Here is a 13,923-nt window from a genome sequence, read left to right on the forward strand (position 1 = left end):
CAGAGTGCTGTTGGTAGGGAAAGTATTTGGGCAAAAGCAACAGCAAGCCCTTTGGAAGTTATGAGAGCCACTGAGCAAAATTAAAAGCCATCCTGCAGCTCTGCAGTTCTAGCAGAGAAGCTCTGCTGTGCTTTTGGCTCATGTCAGAAATAGAGTGGTCAGCAGGAGTAGGAAAGGGATTATCCTCCTGTACTAGGCATTGGTGAGGCCATACTTCAAATGCCATGTTCATTTTGGGCTCTTCACTACAAGAGGGACATTGAGGTGCTGAAGGGTATCCAGAGAAGGGCAACAAAGCCAGTGAAGGGTTTAGAGAAGAAGCCATACCAGGAGTGGCTGAGGGAACTGGGGTTGTTTAGCCTGGAGGAAAAGAAGCTGAGAGGAGACCTTACTTCTATAATTAGCTGAAAGGTGGTTGTATCGAAGTGGGGGTTGATCTCTCCTCTCAAATAAAAGTTACAGGACAAGAAGAAACAGCCACAAATCATATCAGAGGAGGTTTAGATTGGACATTAGGGAAAATTTATTTGTGAAATGGGCTGTTGAGCCCTGGAGCAGGCTGCCCAGGGAAGTGGTGGATCATCACCCCTGGAAGTATTTAAAGCACATGTAGATGTGGTGCTGAGAGACATGGTGGAGTGGTGGACTTGGGTTAATGGTTGGACTCAATAATATTGGAAGTCTTTCCCTACCTAAACAATTCCATGATTCTGCAAAAAAGCTTGTTCTTTGAAACTGGGGTGTGAGTGTCACAGCCAAACCCTGCACAGCTCACTGTGCAGATGCTTAGACTGATGGAAAAATAATGGAGCAAGCATTGGTTTTTGTGGTACCCAATAATATCACAGTAAGCAGCAGCCCCACATTGCAAGTGCAGGTTTTACTCCAGGGAACGTAGGTGACCATAGGTTTGGGCAATGCCCAGAAGAGTCCCTGGAAGAAAAGCCAGCAGATGGTGCTCAAGGATGGAGGAGCCAAGGCAGGATGCTCCCGAGTATCCCCATGTATACGTGACCTGGAGGTGGCTGCTCTGTGCTTATATGAATCACAAGGAAACCCACAGCGTTTCTTGAACCTGAGGTAGAAATGGCCCAGCTGAAGCACATCTGCCTGCAGAAAAGAGCAGTGTAATTTCTCCACTATCTGCCTGTTTCACTCAATTTTTAAGGGTCCCAAGCTGAGACCCTTGCTCTAGGGGTGGGAGGACATGAAGGTCCGTTTTACATCTGGGCAAGGAAGGAGCACACAGAGCTTGTTTTATTGTGGGTGGAAAGAGAATTCCTCAAAACCTTCGTTCTGACTCATAGCATTAATCACGTCTAGTTATTAATACACCAGGGAGGAAATCTTACTAAACTTAGTTCCAGCTGCCTCTAGAAATTACCCATGCAATGTCATTCAAGCTGTCACTAATTACCAGAGAGGGTTTGCTTGGTATCTGAGAATAGAAAGAAGCTTTTCCTTGCAGATGTCACCCCTTCCCCAGCGTTTTTGCTATCCCCTGGGAGATCACAGCAGCTGCAGTGGGTTCCTTGTTACTACTGCAGTGCATGGGGTTTACCAGTCCAAACAGAGGGAATGGCTAAGAGGAGGATTGGGAAAGACTGTGACTAGGAGGGGAAAGAGAAATAATCCCACTCCAAAATGCCCTCAGCATCCTATCTGGCTCTTCTCCCACTGTGCGCCAGCTACAAACCCCCTTTTTGGAAAGGGAAACCTTTCAGCGTTGTTTTTAGAGTCATAAAGACAATCCAATGGGAATTTAAGACCTGATGTAGTCCCATTTAATTATTGGAGCACTTGGTAAAAGCCACTTCAATATTAAAACCATATTAAGACAAATGCTTCATCGTGAAAAGAATAAAGTACTTACTTCCAAGTTAAATGTGTTCTCAATTGAGCTGCAATAGCATAGAAAGCAGGTCATACATGTTTTGGCCATATTGTTACATTAGTCATCTCTGTCTTGGCTTTTTCATCACTCTTCTGGTGTGGATGGAGCTCTCCCATGTTTCTTCATTTTGCCAGTCACTTAAAATTATTTGTCTGTGTTCTTTCATTGCCATGCAGAAGACTCTGTTGGTTGAAGGTCGTCTGAACGAATGGCAATACTGATTTCAGTCACTATTGAGGTCATGTGACTTAACCATACTGGTTTCTACTGGTGGTGGTGGCAAACTGGAACTGCTGGGCACTAGCCAGGAGATAATATCATTGCTGGATGCCTTGTGTAGTTAATGGTGAGGGGGAGATGTGAAGGAGAGGCAGTAGCCTGAAAGCCCAAATTCAGGAGGAGATGCAGGGCAGTGCATCATCTGTCCATTCAGTAAGAGGCTGGTAATAGAGCAAGAGCACCCACAGCCACAAGCTGCTGCATTCCTGCAATACTGGTGCCACTGCAGCATCTCTGCAGCTGGGGGCAGATGTGGCTGGGTTGGAGGGCAGAAGGGCTCTGCATCAGGACCTTGACCACCTGCACAGATGGGCAGAGTCCAATGGGATGGGGTTCAATAGCTCCAAGTGCAGGGTGCTGCACTTTGGCTACAACAACCCCATGCAGAGATACAGGCTGGGGTCGGAGTGGCTGGAAAGCAGCCAGACAGAGAGGGATCTGGGGGTGCTGATTGATACCCGCCTGAACATGAGCCAGCAGTGTGCCCAGGTGGCCAAGTGAGCCAGTGGCATCCTGGCCTGCATCAGGAATGGTGTGGCCAGCAGGAGCAGGGAGGTCATTCTGCCCCTGTACTCTGCACTGGTTAGACCACACCTTGAGTACTGTGTTCAGTTCTGGGCCCCCAGTTTAGGAGGGACACTGAGATGCTTGAGCGTGTCCAGAGAAGGGCGACGAGGCTGGTGAGAGGCCTTGAGCACAGCCCTACGAGGAGAGGCTGAGGGAGCTGGGATTGGTTAGCCTGGAGAAGAGGAGGCTCAGGGGTGACCTTATTGCTGTCTACAACTACCTGAGGGGTGGTTGTGGCCAGGAGGAGGTTGCTCTCTTCTCTCAGGTGGCCAGCTCCAGAACGAGAGGACACAGCCTCAGGCTGTGCCAGGAGAGATTTAGGCTGGAGGTGAGGAGAAAGTTCTTCACTGAGAGAGTCATTGGACACTGGAATGGGCTGCCCGGGGAGGTGGTAGAGTCGCCGTCCCTGGGGCAGTTCAAGGCAGAATTGGACGTGGCACTTGGTGCCATGGTCTAGCCTTGAGCTCTGTGGTAAAGGGTTGGACTTGATGATCTATGAGGTCTCTTCCAACCTTGGTGATACTGTGATACTGTGATCTCAGTTGGGCTCCCCCCATGACAAATAAATTCAGAAGGAAAACACTTTGATTTGGGTGCTGCTGACAGTGGAACACACTTCCATTATATGTACTTTGTCCTTAGCATCCTCACTGATCTTGGCCACTGTTAGGAGTTTGTCACTACTTGCCAACAGATTCTCTTTCCTCCATCCCCTAATCAGATGCCTATTGAGGAGCTGCAGCTCCCTTTTGCTAGGCACATTTATTATTTGGGAACCCTCTGCCTGTGAGCTCCAGCTGGGCAGATTTGGAGCAGACGCGACACCCTGCTTGCTTTCAGACGTGAGGCCAGGGACACTTAGGCTGGATCCCTCTGCAAGGCAGGCACTTGGTTCCTGCAAGCACCAAGCCAAACACCATTTCTAAAAGGAATTATTGCATCAGTTAGAGGGTTCAGCACTTTCCTGAAGTATTCCAGCTATTTCTTTATGTGGCTAGTCTTTCAAACAACACAAAACCTAGAGCAAACATTATAAATCCCCATTTGAAGTGAAGAGAATTTTACTGTTTGATTCCAGGGACACCATCTCAGTTCCAGCCTTATATGGAACCAAAAAAAAAGAGCAAGAGATAAGAATTAATATTTCCAGAAGATCATTTCTTACAAAACAGAACCCAGTTCAGACTGAAATGTTCAGCATCAACCAGTGACATACTGGCAGAGGGCTGAAATTAGTCCCCAGACCTGCATGGATAGGTTCTGCCTAATGGAAGGTTAATGGTATTTTTTTTCACAACACATAAACAGAAAAATAAACTAAAAACCAAAAATATCACTGCTTGGGAACCTGCTGACTTGATTTGTTGCCTTCCAGACTTTAAAATGCATATAACCTACCGAGTGGTTTAAAATGTTTATGCTAAGAAGTTAAATTGTCTTTATGAATGATGCTATAATATAATCCCTCCACGTCTTTATCCCCATCTGGGCAGGTAGAGCCCCCCACTGTTACATGCAAGCAGGAAGCTGCAAGAGGAGACTGTGTCTACTGCTGCCGCTCGTAGCTGTCCAGGGGGAGAGCTTTCCGCAGCCTTCTGCACCTCCAAACGATGCCTCGTTGGAGTTCTGCAGAGTTTGCCATGGGCTTTGGCATGTTCTGGCTCCTGCAAATATCCAAGTCCAGCCCTTCCCGACCAGAAGACATAATTAAATCAGCTTCTATGACTCTGCAGAACTTTTCCTTTTATTATTATTTTTTTTAAACGTTCATTTTAAAATCTGTATTTATTTATTTTTCTCTCTGATAAGAAAGAGAAGCATTAAAAAGGCGGGGGTGAGGGGGTGGGAAGGGGAAGCCACACAGTACCGAGGCGTCCCGAAGGAGGAGGGGGGGACCTCGTGTGATGAGCAGCTCTGGCCTCAGCCCCAGGAACGCCAGCATCTGGATCCCATTTGCGGCGTCGGCTCGCCCGGCCCCCCAGCACTCACTCCTCGCCAGCTGCCTGCTCCGGCCTCGCTCAGATCCACAGCAGCTGCCTCCTGGGGACCAGCGCACCCCCACGTCCCTCGCCGCGCTGGTGCTCACTCCCTGCCGAGCAAGGCAAGCAGGGGCTGGGAAGGCTGAGCAGCACCGGCACACCATGAAGCAAGGGTGAAAGCCGCTTCAGAGTGGGAAATCCTGGAATAAGCAACTTTCTGGGCAGCTCCGTCAGGGGTAAGTGCTGCGTTTCGTGCGGAAGCCTTTAGCCCAGGCTTGGCAGCTGCTGGGCTGCGTTTCTCCTCCTCAGCACAATCTAAGTCTTTGCGTGCTTTTCAAGGTGTTTTGGGCAAAACCCATCCTCTGCGTGGAGTGGTGCCTGCAGAGGAAAGCTGCCCGTAGGCTTGCATTGCACTCAGAGAAGCAGAGCAATGTCACTCACTGACACCAGGAGTCTCCTCCGTGAGCCTATGCACCACAGGTGCACGGTGGCACTCCTGGCCCCACCACTGCAGAGCAATTAAATTCATTCAAAAGCAAAGAATTCCCCCTGCTGCTGAAGGACGGTGTTTGATGCCTTGAAATCGCCCCAGCAGCAGCAGCAGCTTGGTAGGATGGGAGTGGGATGCTTGGGAAGCAGTTGGGTGGATGCCTGGCGGGGAGGATGTGTAGTAGTTTGAGGAGCTCCTTGTGCACAAGCAGGTGGATGCATGAATGGGACTCTGAAACGAATCCAGCTAAGCAAACGTCTCAGTACCCCTTTCATACTCCTGAGGCGTGCCCCCAGCAGTGGGGATTGTTTGAGTGGAACCTCCACTTATTCTGCCTCAAGTCAAGGTAGGATGAACTGACCAGAGATGCTTGTCAGACTGTCCACTCCAAGCAAGTCCCATTACCAGGAATATCCCTGCTACTCGAGGGACGATGCACTCATGGTCATCCTCTTATGATCGTCTGTGGAGAGGGAAATAGACCGGACGTCAGATATCTTCCCCTATGGGCTCTCCAGCCTTGCATGGAGCCACATCCCCTCTCTACAGCCATCATCCCTATTTCCTCCTGCCTAGCTGCTAACACTAGACTTTCCTCCTTCATAGTCCCAGTTGTCCTCATCTGCCCAGGGCTTTGCACACAACAGTGCTCTTGCTGAGGGGGTGGCTATGACTAATTGTGGAGACATCCCACCACCTCTTGGCTCAGGAAAACCCCTCCCTTCCCAAATGGAGCCCAGGGTGAGCAAGGGTTGCAGCTAAATTGGTTTCCTGACTAGGCACAGGGCCAAAACTGGCTGGAGCAGAGGTGGCCAAACCACTCTGGTTCCAACGGGTGCAGTGAGAAAGTTAGCTCAACCAACTTAGTTGGTGTGATGACTCATGTATGCTCTCATGGGAGGAATACTGCATTTTTCAAACTTCTGGCTTTAACCCATTGCTTACTGACTTAAAAAAAAATCAGTGCTTATGGTTGGATTATTTTTATGGTTGGATAATGACTGTGCTTGTTTCTGGGGCATGATCATCCAGTTGAGGAGTATTGTGGAAGCCAGAGAGATGTCTCTGATGAGGCTGCTGCAAGGAGCTGGGAGATTTCTCCAAGGTCACGTAGGAATGTGCTTGCAGAGTGGACAATTATGCTATGGTGCTATCCCTTGGCTTTGCAGAAATGGGGTACTGAAAGCTCACAGAATTCAGGAAGGTCAATCTTTCTGTCCCCAGCCTTATTACCTTGTGCCACTCTGGTCTTTGCCTGTGCAAAATGGCCATAACCAGGGGTGTGATGGCATTTCTAGGTCAGAAGCACTGAGTCGCACAGTTGATGCTGCCACCCCTCCTCATTCATTCATTCCCTTTTCATTTTTCAGCAGTCTCTCTGGTTTCCTCTATGGTTTTTCAAACATCTTTGCAATTTTCCATTTACATGTATTAACTTTCCCCAATGTCAGGGTGAGGTAAACCAGCTCTTGCCCTTTCCCCACATGTCTAGGAGTTTAAAAAAAAAAAGAAGAAAAGGGAAAAAAAAAAAAAAAGAAAGAAAAAGCTGTTCCTCCTCTAACTTTTGCTACGTGCCTGTCTGGGAACAGGGTGGAAAGGAACATCTTATTCTTTCCATCAGTGCAAACTTGGGTAACTGCACAGCCTTGCCAGCCTTGGACTGTATTCTCCCAGCCTGGATGCAGTCGATACGCAGCAAAGGGATGAACGTGCCCCCATGCTGGGCGTGCACGGCGGCAGGGCTGGCTGCTGGTGGCATTGCAAGCCTGCTCTCCACTGTGAATCACAGCCAGCCTTACTCCGCTTCTGCCCATCACTTTTTCCACCTTTTTAAGTGCTCTGTGTTCCACATTAAGAAGCCAGTTTGTTTGGGTGGAGAGGCTCTGGGAGGCTTGGGTTACTATACATAAAGAGTCATTGATCCTTGAGGGAGTTTCCTCTTTTTTTAGCAAATACTCCCTTTCCTCTTATTAACTACTCTATTTTAGCCTTAGTCTTCAGATGAAGAAAACAACCAGATGAAGCCAGTGTCATGCTTATAAGAGCAGAAATAAATATGTGATTCATAATAAAGGCTAGCACCCAGGGAACCAGCTTGGGTAGTGTAACTCTGTCACTTTGCTGAATGCTCTTTGTCAAAAATCAGAGCTCAAGTGGTTTGCAAAAGCTGGAAGATTTCCCACCCTTCTAGGCTTGTTTGCTCTTAATGTTCAGGTCTACTTTTGTAGGAAGAAATGTTTCAGAAGCAGTCCTCAGCCCAACGTCCTTCATCTCCTTAGTGTCCCAACAGCCTTCTTTGTCTCAGTGTCATCAAGAATGGCAGCAAGGGAAACCCTTCAGAATATCTGGTGCAATTTGGAATGGCTCCATCATTCAGGCCATGAATAAATTAAGGGTCTGTCCTAGACAGCTCGCTCTGAGTCTTCAGAAATCATAGAATCACAGAATGGTTTGGGTTGGAAGGGACCTTAAAGCTCACCTAGTTCCCACCAACACTGTGCTGTAGGCAGGCACTAGACCAGGTTGCTCAAAGTCCCATCCAACCTGGCTTTGAATGCTTCCAAAGAAAGGGCATTAAGAACCTCGTTGAGGAAGCTGCTCCAGTGTCTCACCATCTTCATAGTGAGAAATAACCTTGCTTCTTCTGGAGACTGTGGGGCCAGGGGAAATTTAGTGTTCAAGTGATGAAAAGGCAGCCAGGTTCAAGGCTTGAGACAGTTATATCCCTTTTCAAAGGTGACAGGGCCATTTTGCATGGAAAGATCACAGTATTTAGCCTCCTATGTGCCTGAATCGCTGCTGAGATTGGCTTCTGGCTAACACTTTTCCCCAGTTCAGAATTCTTGACAGTACAGAGAAATTTAAGGAGGGTGTTCATCCATCTGAGAGAGGAGCATGCATTACCTCCAGAGGGCAATCCATACCACCATGACTCCAGGATTTCAGGGGATTTTTCTCCTCCCTGCTTGCTTCACAGCCATGACTGAATGCATATCCCACTGCTGGGGCTGCATATAGTTGTTCTCGGTGGCTGGTGCCAATTTTCAAACTGCTGGCAAGGCTAACTGCAGCCTCATAGCTTTGTTGCTGTCTCCCAGGGATGTGCATATAGCAGGGAACAGTAAAGTCAAGGTGATTTCATGCTGAGTACTTTGTTTAGGAAACAGGGTGATGATGAGCTATAGGGAGATTCCCCCCAAAGCCAGTGGAGATGATGGTAGTGACCCCTTGGTTTTGACGCAGACATCACTATGAGGAAGAATTTGAGGGGTCTGGAGGGGTCTGGAAGATGCTTACAGCATCTTGTCTTCTGCCCAGCCTGTGGCATGACACTTTTCCCTCCCCTTGCAGAAAAGCTATTGGAACCCAGGTGCTTATCCACTTCTTTCTTCTAGTTCATTAGGATCCACTACACATACACAAGGGAATCTACAGGCTGCAATTGCTTCCTCAGGTTTTTATTCCAGGCACTTTTTGGGAATGCCTATGAGGAGAGGCTGAGGGAGCTGTGGTTTTTTAGCCTGGAGAAGAGGAGGCTCAGGGCTAACCTCATTGCTGTCTACAACTACCTGAAAGGAGGTTGTAGCCAGGTGGGGGTTGGTCTCTTCTCCCAGGCAACCAGCAACAGAACAAGGGGACACAGCCTCAAGTAGTGCCAGGGGAGGTATAGGCTGGATGTTAGGAGGAAGTTCTTCCCAGAGAGAGTGATTGGCATTGGAATGGGCTGCCCAGGGAGGTGGTGGAGTCACTGTCCCTGGAGGTGTTCAAGAAAAGCCTGGATGAGGCATTTAGTGCCATGGTCTGGTTGATTGGATAGTGCTGGGAGCTAGGTTGGACTGGATTGATCTTGGAGGTCTTTTCCAACCTGGTTGATTCTATGATTCTATAGGTATGGGCAGAAAAATTGGACCACATGCACTGTCTTCTAGGGCAGTGAGGCATCCTGAAGGTCCCTGGTGGTGCCAGCTAGCATAGCTTCACATACTGCCCAAACCCAACCCCAAACTCATGCCATTTGTCCCCAAGAGAACACATAAGTCAGGGCTCTGCCTACCAAACGTAAGAGTCCTCTGCCCTTTCCCAGAGGTTGCTTACCTCCTTGCCACAGCAGAGTGTCATGGGAAAGCAGAGCTGACAGGAGGAGATTTCACCAGTAAATCACTAATTTTGGATTGCCTAGTTATTACACTCTAGGAGTCAGTTTTGCCCAGCTCAGTCCTTCAGCCCTGAAGAAAAGTATCAACCAACATTAAAACCCTAGTTCACAAAACCCCTCCAACAGCTCAAGTTGTGCTGACTGTTTTCTTTTACAGTCCAGTGTGACAAATAGCATCAGTTCCTGAAGCACTGCTCAGCTAGGAGTTCAGATTTAGCAACAACATTAATACTGCCTTTACCTGCTGTTGCCCCCATCCATATCTAAGCAAAGCACACACCTCTCTTTATACCAAAGTCCTGGGTACTTTCCCTCCATGTCAAGGCCAGCCAGCCCTACTGAGAGGCATATATGATGAATTAAAGTGGTAGATAATTTTTCTTCCCTGGCCTTTTATGTTTTGCATCATTTTTATGCCCATATTATTTTATGCCCAATCTGCTTTACACTTATGCAGATTGTATTTTAACTACACTCTAGTGAAAAAAACCACACACTAACAAGTGATGGCTTAGGAAGAGATCTTGAAACATCTATTCAAATAAAAAAAAAAAAAAGAGAAAAAGAAGCCTGTAAAATGTCAAACTCTATGCACAGAGAAGTATGCAACAGGCAAAAAATAGCTGCTGGGGAAAATAGTTAAGGAAATGACTTCATTGTGTTAGGGGTAGAGATGATTGTCTTTTGAAAGCATTATGAGTAACAGATGTATATATTCTGATGAAATGGAGGCCATTGTATGATAGTAAATCACCACACTATGTAAAATTTAAGCAGACATAAAGAAATCAGATCATAGAATCATAGAATCAGTCAGATTTGGAAGGGACCACAAGGATCGCCTAGTTCCGACCCCCCTGCTGTGGGCAGGGACACCCTACCCTAGATCAGGCTGCCCACAGCCTCAGCCAGCCTGGCCTTAAACACCTCCAGGGACAGGACCTCAGCCACCTCCCTGAGCAACCCATTCCAGGCTCTCACCACTCTCATGCTGAACAATTTCCTCCTCACATCCAGTCTGAATCTCCCCACCTCCAGCTTTGCTTCATTCCCCCTGGTCCTGTCACTCCCTGATATCCTGAAAAGTCCCTCCCCAGTTTTTTCTGTAGGCCCCCTTTCAGATACTGGAAGGCTACAATAAGGTCACCTCGGAGCCTCCCCTTCTCCAGACTGAACAGCCCCAACTCTTTCAGTCTGTCCTGATAGCAGAGCTGCTCCAGCCCTCTGATCATCCCAGTGACCCTTCTCTGGGCACACTCCAGCACATCCACATCCTTCTTTTAATGGGGGCTCCAGAACTGTGCTCCAGGTGGGGTCTTACCAGAGCAGAGTAGAGGGGGCAGAATCACCTCCCTCGCCAAGCTGGCCACACTTCTCCTGATGCAGCCCAGGATCTGGTTGGCTTTCTGGGCTGCAAGTGCACACTGCTGGCTCATGTTGAGCTTCTCATCCACCAGCACCCCCAAGCCCCTCTCCTCAGGGCTGCTCTCCAGCCAGTCACTGCCCAGCCTGGATTTGTGCTTGGGATTGCCCCGACCAGATGCAGGACCCTGCACTTGGGTCTTGTTGAACCTCATGAGGTTGGCTTGTGCCCACCTCTCAGCCTGTCCAGGTCTCTCTGGATGGATCCCTTCCCTCCAGCATGTCTGCTGCACCATACAGCTTGGTGTTGTCAGCAAACCTGCTGAGGGTGCACTCAGTGCCTCTGTCCACGTCACTGACCAAGATTGTTGAAGACCACATGTGTTAATCTTTTAGGACATGAATTAAGAGATTGGCTGCCCAGGCTTGGGTGCTAATTCTGGAAAACATTTGGCTTTTCTAAAGGCATTCACACAAAAGCTCCTCAGCACTTTTGCTAAGCTTCCCAACCCTGCAGTGATTGTATCAAAAGTTTCACCAAAGCATTCAGCCCCCAATGAGTAGAAGGAAGTTTCCTTAAAAACCAACCAACCAACCAACTGGATAACCAAATCTAGGGATAAAATCCCTTATTGCAAGTAGCAATAATCCAGGAGAATAAATTTGTGCAACAGAAATCTGTCCTGACCAAAAACTAAAATGTATTAGCATAAGCTCACATTCCTGTTTTTATCCCCTACCTCCTGCTTCCTGGTTCTATCTGTGGCTTCTGTGATGAGTAGTAGTTTGGGACACAAAGCAAGACCATGTTGAACAAAGCAGTTTACTTGCTGTGCCTCACCGTGTCAAGCCAAGCCATGTACCACCTGGCTCCAAAGCAACTAATAATAAAAATTTCCTCATTTACTGTTTTAAACCAACTCCTCCCACCAAGACAGAGGCTTGCTGTTCACTCAATCAAACCAGAGCCTCTGTTCAAACTGTGCAAAGCCATCCCAAAAAAGGCACATTACCTCTGTGAAGAAACTGCTGTCCTTGCTTTGACTCCAGGGCTATCTGCTACAGGAAGGTCATCTCCTCTCCTCCCTGCTAACACCCATCTCCTTTTCCTTCACTGGCAAGGGTGCTGGGGTATGTGTGGGAATGTAAGGGAAAGCCATGCTCAGCAACACTGCTGTTTAAATGCCAGTCAGCCTCTAGAAGACATTTACAATCTCTTCCTGCAAGGCTTTGCCCCTTCTGTGCTTCTTATCTCCTGTGATTTTAGCATGGGGCTAAAACTCACCTCTTGTTGATGAACAAGTCTCTTTGCTTTTGTGTGACTGCAAATGGCATGATGGAGGTCACAGAGAAAGCTGGAAGTAGATCTGGAGGTCTCTTAAAGGCTAAAATGGAAAAGAAGGTGACCAAAAACAATAGCCAACTTATTATTGCTTGCAAAAGGCAGTGTATTTCCCAGCTGGACAAGGCAAATAAAACATTTCTCATTTGTTTAATATCCAGGTGTATCCCACGGGCTGACTCCACTTTCAGCTGTTTGGGTTTGCCAGGATGGAGGTACATAAAATACAGCTGGTGGTTTCTCTACTACAAGTCTCCAGGGCTAAAATGTGACCTAAAGGGACCTAAAAGAGATGGGCTCAGCCCTGGTTCCTCACCATGGGCAAAGCAGTTATTCAAGATGTTTCCAGCCACAGCAGCCCTAAAAATGTGGATGTTTGGAAACCTTGTTTGCTACAAAGCTCAGTTGCCCACCACTGCAGGAGAATCATGAGGGGTGCTGCAAGCAGGGCAATTTCCCAGCACCAGAGAGATTTTGATTTTCCCTTCTGCTGCATTTCATGGTTGTAAACAGTCCCATAAGGGTCTCTGCAGCTGCTCAGTGTTTAAACCTAACAAAGTCAAATGTTTGCTTTGCTTCTGTCGTTTATTAGCTGGTGAGACATTAATTTTCACTCTTTTATCTTGATGCTCTTTTCATCCCCAGCTGTTGTAACTGTGGAGGGATAGGATGCCAGCAGCTGATAAACAGGATGATAACCTAACTTCCTGCATTTTGGAGAAGCACTTTTACAGCTTCTCCATAAGCCTCTTCTGCTCAGAGCAGACATGTTCTGGTGGGGTTGGATGGGTGGTTGTCAGAAGCTTGGTGCTTTTTGCATACCTAATCTCTGGAACCTAAAGAGTTTTCTGTGTTTGAGTGCTCGGAGGAAGAATCCTGCAGCAGTGCTCCTGGTTAGTCCTGCTCCCTTGGGGAAGCAGAGCTCAGCTTTCCCCTTCACATGTAGCCTTTGGGAGCAAGATGGAAATTAGTGATACAGCCCAACAGAGCAGGTTCACTCCCATTGGAGGCACTGAGAGATTTGGCTTGGACTGAAACAGTCAGGGGGATGGATGGGTGCCAGCTAGCAAGAGTGATTTTCTCAGTCTTTTTATGAATGGTAGTGATACCTCTGGGCTGCAGCAGCCTCTATACATTGAGGAGCTGACAGTAACAGGGAAGACTTGCCATGCCTTAATCAACACTACGTGCTAGCTTCCGGCTCTGGGCACCTATTCAGTGTCCCTCCATCGGGCTTTGTTAATGTTATAATAAACAAATCCAGGGGTAGAGAATAGCTTCCACCTAACTCATGCTATATGGCATTCAGAAATGCCAGCTGGAGCATATGGAAGAGTGAATGCTGCAAACCCCTTCTCCCCAGAAGAATCCCAGAATTTCTTAGATTGGAAAAGACTTTCAAGATCATCAAGTCCAATCATTAGTTTCACACTGACAAATCCTTGACTAAACCAAAGAACCAGACCTCAACCCACCTTCGCCATGCAGGGAGCCAGCAAAAATGTCAATATTATCAGGTTTGTGGAAACAAGGTGAAGGTTATTCCCCACCCTACACTGACCTCTCCACCCCACACTCTGATAGCCCTGAAGAGCATCTCTTTAGTGGAAGAGGAACCAGCTGTTTAGTATGTTGATTTCTGAATTTTCCCTAATTCCTGGCACTTAGCTTTGTTTCCAGCTGTGTGAAGGACAGCCCTTATGTAACCGCTAGGGCTTGCCTTCAAGAGGGGCTTAGTCTTTGCCCCCCAGCCCTCTCAACTCTTGTGTTGGCAATCAATCACTGAACTGATGAATTTGGCTAGGATGGTAATAAGAAGGGTTTGTTAGTTTGGTTTTTTTGTTGTTAATAATG

General features: G+C 47.7%; 1 protein-coding gene across 1 annotated transcript in view; it reads left to right on the forward strand.

The window, feature by feature from the left end:
- Positions 1 to 4,619: 4,619 nt before the first annotated feature.
- The window catches only part of COL6A3 (collagen type VI alpha 3 chain), a 74,573-nt gene continuing 65,269 nt past the window's right edge, over positions 4,620 to 13,923 (forward strand). The window contains exon 1 of the mRNA XM_064159581.1: positions 4,620 to 4,955. The gene's annotated coding sequence lies outside the window, so the exon portion shown is untranslated. The remainder of the gene's footprint in view (positions 4,956 to 13,923) is intronic.

The sequence above is a fragment of the Pogoniulus pusillus genome, chromosome 2 (assembly GCF_015220805.1).
Source record: "Pogoniulus pusillus isolate bPogPus1 chromosome 2, bPogPus1.pri, whole genome shotgun sequence".
Taxonomy (NCBI): Eukaryota; Metazoa; Chordata; class Aves; order Piciformes; family Lybiidae; genus Pogoniulus; species Pogoniulus pusillus.